This window comes from Schistocerca cancellata, chromosome 5 (assembly GCF_023864275.1).
Source record: "Schistocerca cancellata isolate TAMUIC-IGC-003103 chromosome 5, iqSchCanc2.1, whole genome shotgun sequence".
In the NCBI taxonomy this organism is placed as follows: Eukaryota; Metazoa; Arthropoda; class Insecta; order Orthoptera; family Acrididae; genus Schistocerca; species Schistocerca cancellata.
This window is the reverse complement of record NC_064630.1, coordinates 104,279,823-104,288,489: the sequence shown is the minus strand read 5'-3', so window position 1 is coordinate 104,288,489 and position 8,667 is coordinate 104,279,823.

The following is an 8,667-nucleotide window of genomic DNA, read 5'->3' as shown; positions in this document are numbered from 1 at the left end:
ATGGATCATGCGCACTGATACCAATTTTGATGCGTACATCCTCAAAGAGGTCAGATTTATATGTCACCATTAGATCCAATATATTTCTGTCATGAGTGGGATTCCTAACTATCTGTTCTAGGTAGTTTTCAGAGAAGGCATTTAATGAAGTTTCAGAGGATGTCTCATCAAGCACACCACTACCAAAACTGTAATTTTCCCAGTTAATTGTTTGATGATTTAAGTCTCCACCAATATTTACAGTATGATTGGGGAACTTACGTATAAGTGAAATGAGGTTTTCTCTAAAGTTTTTGGTTACATCAGGAGGTGACTCTGGTGGGTTAAAAGGGTCCCGGTATTCTCTTTTACCCATCCCTAATACTGAGTATTCCGCAAACAATCTCACATGCAGCTTCATGTTCAATATGAATGAGAAAAAGGGTGGCTAACTTCCAAGACGTAATTATATGTGCCAGGAAAAGAGATCTTTATTTAATGTAGGGGTTTACCTCTCATTAAGGCTTGAAGATGCACTACAAAATTGTGCACCACACCATCAAAACACAAAAACCACGCACTCAAAAATCTAAATTTCCAAAACAAAACAAAGCCAGATGGATGAATATCTTATTACAAATGAAATGAATAAACCCTGCTAGTCAAATTATATTGAACTCACTAATGACGGTACCTAAGAAACAGACTGTGTTGCATTCAAAGCATTGGCCAACAAATTCGCTCTAAAGGCCACAAAACACACAGCAGCCATGCACTCAAAAATGGACGTTCAAAAGCAGATCCATTAGATTTACTTAAGATAGGCACCAACAGACATCAGTTATGACAGACATCAATTATGACAGCTTGACTGTTAAATACATTTAAAAAATCAGTAGGCCAATGAAAAGATGAGATCAAATTTCCAGCAAAGTACTGATATCTTATAATGACATGATAGTGACTCCCTTGAGTGTTTTCTAAAAATCTGAAATATGCAATAGTAACAACATTCATGAAACTACAGATAAGCAAATAACCTTATTACAGATCTGGCCCCCTCCTTCCCACATCCTCAAAATTCTTTGAGAAGGTAGATCTTTGGCATAATACTGATCCATGTTTCTGACAATCTGGCAACAACTGTTCAATGTGGCTTCATAAATGATTCTCTGCAGTCAAACCATTATACATCACAAACTCAGTTCTGTTAGATCTAACAACTAAAATTACCCTGTCGAAATTTCCAGTGACTTTGCCAAGGCCTTCATTTGTGTGCATTAGAAAATTTTACTAGGGTAACTTAAATATTATGTTGTTAAAGTCATCTCTCTTATATGAATGGAGTCATACCTTAAATACAGTAACCAGAGGGCCACATTAATACCTGAAACCACAGCGTTAAAAATTAACCAAGACCGGGAAAATCTTAAATATGATTGATGAAATTGTGTCCTACTTCAGTATTTGGCTCACTCAAGTTCTTGAATTACACAGATGATTTCTCACGTAAATTTTTTGGTGCAAAAACAACTGAGCTATAAGCACCCATGTCATAACCTTAGAACACTAATAAGTAAAAGAAGTTAAAAGCGACTATACACTAACAGCAATTGACAGAAGGAAAGAGAGCTAAAACCAAGGACTTCCCTTGGAGAATGGTCTACAAAATACGCTGTGAAAGCAGTGGAGGTCCTGAACCGAAGATTAAACACCCTTCGCCATATTGCTACGATGGATAAAAAGTAAAACACAGTTGACAGCCCACGCATCATTTGCTAAAACAGCCAATAACTCAGATGGCAAACACACACTGGAACATAAAAAGGACATTTGGTCAGGAAATGATGATCCGTCAAATCTGATGACAATGACCACAGTGGTGGGGAATCACCATTTAACAAATGGTGATGGTTACAAAGACAGTGCCCAATACACAACCTAACTAAAATGATCTTGTGAGAAGAGGCCCAAGTCGGCCATGCTGCTGAGAGAGGTTTAATTCTCTGACACTTGTCCCATGAAAAGAAAACTAGTGGTGGTGCCAAAGCAATATCTGATGACAGATGGCAACACTGAGGGCATCCAAAGAAATGGAAGAGCTAGCAGGCCAAGGTAGGACTGCAGCCTTGGAAGCAGCATCTGCAGCTTCACTTCCTGTCACACTGACATGACCAGGAGCCCACATGACCATCATGGTGGCCCCCTCAACAGTGAGCGAGTGGGAGCTTTCTTGGAGTGAATCTGGAGTAGTGTCCTTGAGGTGCAAATTAAGTCCAGCATGAACATGAGCCACCGCACGAAGACAAGACAGTAAAGGGTTCACACCCATCGAGAGTGTGACAGGTATTGTGAAGTTAAGCTGCCAGAGCAGTAGCAGAAAACAAACTCCAGAAGGTAACAAAGAAGGAGGGCACACCCCATACTGGCAGTCAAGGGAGTTACCGAGAAAGGAGGCGAAGGATGGGTGGCTGGGCATGACAGACAAGTGAACGGCATATCCGCTGAGGAGGACATCATGCCGGTATGACAGTGGTAGTTTGGCAGTTTCTGCATAGAGACTCTCAACCAGGCTTGCGTACAAGATGTCAGTGGCCAAACATATTCCAACATGGTGGATTGTTAAGAAGGTGTAAGATGGATGGACGTGCAGAGGAACAAGTGAAACACCCAGTCTAGTTTCAAACAGATAAGGGATCAGTACAAATGGAGAAGGGTTATCTGGTTTGCTCCCCAGGAAATGTTGCTTAGGACATGTAGGACGCTGAGGGACTGGGTACAGCATGCAGCCAGGTAAGCCACTTCGGGTGGCCAAGAAAGTGTCCTATCAAACATGAGCCCTACAAATTTCATAGTTTCAGGAAACAGACCCAAGATGCAAAGATAGTGAAAGAAACCCATTATGCCACCAGGAATTCATACAAACTGTTAGTCAGTGGAAAAGCAAAAGCCATTGTCAATGCTCCGTGAGTAAAGATAATGGACACATCGCTGAAGATGCCACTTTAGGAGATAAGTACATGGAGAAATGCAATAGACTGCAAAGTCATTGACGAAAAGAGAGCCAGAGATTCCTGGCCGGATAGTCAACAATTGGGTTAATGGCTATAGGAAAGGGGATGCCGCTCAGGATGACGCCTTGAGGCAAGCTGTTGTCATGGATAAAGGTGTCTGACGAGGTCAAACCCACACATACCTTGGAAACTTGGTCTTTTAAAAATTCCTGAAGGATATGGGGAAGGTGGCCTCCAGACACCATGAGTATAGAGGATACCAATCCTCTATTAGGTATAGTAGGCTTTCTCTAAATCAAAAAACACATCCACAGTCTGGTATTTCTGCAGAAAACCATTCATAACATGAGTTGACAAAGAGACAAGATGGTCAACTGTAGTGTGCTAAGTGCAAAATCCACATTGTGCAATGGTTAATAGATTGTGAGACTTGAGCTAATGTACCAGCCGGCCAGGAATCGTACGTTCCATCACTTTACAAACACAGCTGGTGAGCGAAATGGGTCAGTAGCTGGAAGGAAGGTGTTTTTCCTTACCAGGCTTAGGTATGGGTATGACAGTGACTTCGCACCAGCTTCTGCTAAACTTGCCATCTGCCCAAATGTGATTGTGCATATGAAGGAGAAAGCGTTTGCCCACAAGGGAAAGGTGCTGCAACATCTGAATGTGAACATCGTCTGACCCTGGGGCTGAAGATAAGGACGAGGTGAGAGCATGGTCAAGCTGTCTCACAGTAACGGTGGCATTGTAGTATTCATGAATCTGAGAGGAGAAGGATATCACCCAAGCTCCTCCACTCATTTCTGAGGGAGGAAGATGGAGTGACAGTGGGTAGAACTCAAAATCTCCACAAAACAGTGGTTCAAAGTGTTGGAGATAACAACAGCATCCACAATGACATCATCTACTACTGTCAGGCTTGAAATCAACAGAGGTTGCCACACACAGGGAAGAGGGAGTGAAACTCTTAAAAGAACAATTGAAGGAAATCCAGCTAGCTTCTTTGCTCTCCCAAAGAATGTGACGACACTGTGCATGCACCTGTTTATAGCGAATACAATTCACCATCACAGGACGATGTTTAAAAATGAAAAGAGCACATCTCCATGTGCAAATCGTGTTGCTTGCTGCATGCCTCAGTCCACCAGGTGACTGGGACACAGGGCAGTAAATAAAAAGTGTGAGGTATGGAACATTCTGTGGCAGTAAGTATAATGTTTGTAAGGCATGCTACCTGGTTATCATAACTGGGAAATGTTGTTCATTGAAGGTCACCAGGGAGGAGTAAAGTCTCCAGTTGGCCTTAGAAATCTGCCAGTTGGGTGTAAATACAGGTGGGGCTAAGAGTCAGCACATGGGAAATGGTCGCCTGAGTATGTGTCAAAGAGAACGGACCACTCCAGCTGACGGGCAAGCTGGGTAGTGCAGAACAAGAGGTCTAAATGGGAATAGTTGTGTGTAGAGTCTGAAACAAATGTGAGTGCTCCAATGTTAAGACAGAGGAGATTGCATTTATCGAGATGGTCAGCCAAGAGGGAAACTGTGATAGGTCCTTGTAGAGTCCCAAAGGGGATGGTGGGAATTAGTCACCTAGCATTACAACTGAGTGAGGGAGCTGACCAGTCAGTTGGAGTAAGTCTGCTCTGGTGACAGCGAATGATGTAGATGTTACAAAGAGAAAGTTTGAAATGAGGAAGGAATATATGGACTGCTACAGCTTGCAGCTGGATGCTCAATAAGATGGTTTCACTATGGACATCATTCCTAATGAACAGCATGACTCCCCCCGTAAAATGGAATGCCGTCCTTGGAGGAAAGGTCAAATCAGACTGCAAGGAAACTCAAGAGATGAAACCAGTCGTGTTGATGCAACTTCCTTTCTTAGAGCCTGCTAACAACTGGATGCTGCAATTCGAAAAGCAGCCATAATTCCTCCTTGTTAGATCCAATTCCATGAACCTTCCGTTGGAAAATGAGATATAATGGGGAATGGGGAGGGGGGCAGCTGCCGATTGACAGCCTTCAAAGATTCACAGCTACAGGGCAAAGACCCTGGAGGATCCTCTTCAATAAAATCACTTTGTGTGTCGGCATTACCCCTGGGTCGGCCTGTGGACTCCACGGCAGAAAAATGGTAGGCGGTGCACACTGGCGAATTGGAGGTTGACTGGGTGGGGATATCATGTGGCAACACCAATGAAGATGATGTTCTAGTTGGGGAATGAGAAGAGCATTTGCCTTTGTTTGATTTCTTAGGGCCTTTATGGTTGGCAACCAAAGACCCAGACGTTTGTCAGCTGGAGGGACATAAAAAAATCTTTGCGGGAGCATTCCTTTTGTTCTTCCTGGCCTACCGGTTGTGACGGGACACTCGTGGGATGAGGCAGCATGGTCGCCATTAAAATTGATACAGCGGGCAGGAGGTAGGAATCGCCTCATGAGCATCTCTACCACAAGGAACACATTTGGCTGTGTTTGGACAGGACCTGTGATTGTGGTTATAATATTGACACTGGCAACAGTGCTTCCGGTTTGGAATGTACAGTCAGACCGTGATGACTTCATAGCCTGCCCTAATCTTCCATGAAAGCACTACTTGATCAAGCGTGACAAAAAGAGTATGAGTAGGCACTAAGTTTGCATCAACCTCTTTCATTACCTGATGGATCACAGTGATGGCCTGATCAGAGAGATAATTTTGGATTTCCCCCTGCACAGACCATCTGGCAGCTGAGAGTGAATAACATCACATGTAGAATACAGCATATGGTGTGCCTCACCATGAATAGGATATCCACGGATGAGCGAAGCTGTAAGCATTTGTGGGCTTGAAAATCACAATTGGGCTCCAGAAGCAAAGTTCCATTACGTAAATGAGAGCAGGATTTCACAGGACCTGCAATTTCATCGACACTTTCCTGAATAATAAACAGATTAACCATAGCAAAGGATTGACCACTTTTCAGAATAATGAATAGATTAACCATAGCAAAGGACTGATCTCCTTCAGTGAGTGATACCAAGAGGATCTGAGTTGCAGCTGGGAGAGTCTTTGAATCTTTAGCCTCATTTTGTTTATGTTTAGTAGACACAGACTGAGATGGCAATTGGCTCATTGTGGCAAAATTCCCCATGATTGCCAGCATCTCCATAGTGCACTCCTTCCATCTGGGGGCCCCCTTGGAGGGGGATCTCACCAACCTTAGGTGATTGTTCACACCTGTCACATCTCCCGAACTCCATACTGAGGAACCAATTGGTAATTTTAAAAGTAACAGCTGAGGTAATTACCCCTCCCTGGCCTGGCCTGTATCAGGGGGTGCGTGTGAACTCTACCGGTCGACCCAGAGCTGGGAATTACGCATTACTTAGTCACTTGCTACACGTCAAAATGCATGGGCTGGCCTTCAGTAGCACACAGGGAGGACAAAGAAACAAAGAATGTTGATGCAAATGAAGAGGAGGAGATGGAGAATGCAGAAAGAAGATAAAAACAGATGAGGGACTGTTCCAATGCCAGGCTATCAAAGCTTCCCAGAACACATTGGCAAAAATTACCAAGACATGCAGCACAGAGAGGGAAGAGTTGTTCCAAAGGCTGGGGCCCTTTGGTAGCCAAGCACTAACACACCAATGGGTGGTGAGCCCCCTGAGGGGGTGGTCAAAAACTGTGATGTTTTCTAGCATGCTTTCACCAACAACAGTTTACATAATATCAGGACTGCATTATTACTATTACTGGGCTGATTATGGAAGTTGCTGACACCAATATGAAGGGTAACTTCAACCTGGCATCACTTCTTGCACTATCACAACATATACGAGACAGCACCGTCGACCTTCAAGTGATCACCAAGTCATGCCAGCAGCACCACATGACCTCAGTGGTTCTGTTCATCCACAACTATAAATTTCGTTGACCATAATCAGATTCCGTGTTTCATTCTCATCATGCTCAGTAAGCCTCAAGTTTTGTACACCACTGTTGACAAGACTGTCACCTGGACTGCTTACAGGGCAACTGTGATCGCTGTGCATTGGACTCTGCTTACGGACAAATTATCTAAATATAAGTGGGTGCTGTCCCACATATTTTATATGTACCAAGTTTGTAGAATTTACGGTGTTTCCACTGTTTAATTTATTTTAAGATTAGTGCTAAAAACCTAGTTTAATATTTCAGTATTTTTATAAGCCATAATCAACAAGTTTCTCTTTAGTGTGTAACTTTATCAGTTTAAAATAGAAGCTTTTTTTCTTAGCTACATGTGTTCCACAATTTAAAAAATCTCAGTGAAAACATTGTCTTCTCTGTTGACATAAGAAGTGTTATCGTAAGAAAAAATGTAAATGTTTCCAGAATGAGATTTTCACTCTGCAGCGGAGTGTGCTCTGATATGAAACTTCCTGGCAGATTAAAACTGTGTGCCGGACAGAGACTTAAACTTGGGACCTTTGCCTTTCGCGAGCAAGTGCTCTACCAACTGAGCTACCCAAGCACGACTCACGCCCAGTCCTCACAGGTTTACTTCTGCCAGTACCTCGTCTCCTACCTTCCAAACTTTACAGAAGCTCTCCTGGCAAAGGTCCCGAGTTCGAGTCTCAGTCCAGCACACAGTTTTAATCTGCCAGGAAGTTTCAATGTAAATGTTGTCCCACATCTATAGTGTCAGCAACAACTGTTAAATATAGGATAGTAACTATGGTCCAATGATTTTCTGTCTCTAATACCAGCAGTGTGTTTTTTATTTAGCTTGAAAAGATTTACATGTCCAAAATCAATCATTTTACAGCACCAAACAGCAAATTAACAATCAGTTTGTATGGAACACATACAAAAATATATTCCAGACACACTATGCAATCTTATTTTCATAAATGTGCAGATAGTGACAGTAATACATTAGTTTTACAAGTCTGCCATTTTTTTAAAAATTCTACCACTACAGCCAAATAAACAATAATAAATTTCATTTAATTTTGCATAGTCCATTAAAAGGTTTAGTAATCACAATTTAACTGTAATTAACCCTTCATGCATGTTTGACAGCATGTGCTGTGCTGTCTGCTACTCTGCTATGCATTCAGTGTATGAAATGGTACCTGTCATCACATTCTGAGTATATTTTTGATTTCTTTCATTATAATGTGTGGGAAACCTTTTGTTGAATGACATTTTCTTAGCTACAATCAAGAAAGTTTTAATTTTTAATGTGGGAGGTGAAAGATCACGAGCTACATCTAGATTAATAATAATCTTCACAAATTTTTGATATAAAGTGAAAATACGGGCAACAGGTTTGATTCCTCTGTTGTCAAAGTGATTTCAGAACACAAAAAGTATTTGTCTTGAGTGTAGCTTAATATGGAAATAAAACAATAACGATAGACACCCCAGAAAAGAAGAAAATACAAGTTCTTCTCAGTTGTGGTGCTACAGATAAAGTCTAAAGATTAGATTGGTACATTGTGTAACTAATGAAGAGGTACTGAAGCTGTGAGTAGAAAGTAACTTCCCAGTGCATCTTTACTAAATGAAGGAACAGCTTGATAGCAGACATCAAGAACCAACAAAGAATAGGTAATTTGGTAATGATGGGATATGTTAAGGTATCAGTTGTAGAGGAAGAACACAGCTTGAATACAGTAAGCAAGTTTAAATGGTTGTAGGCTG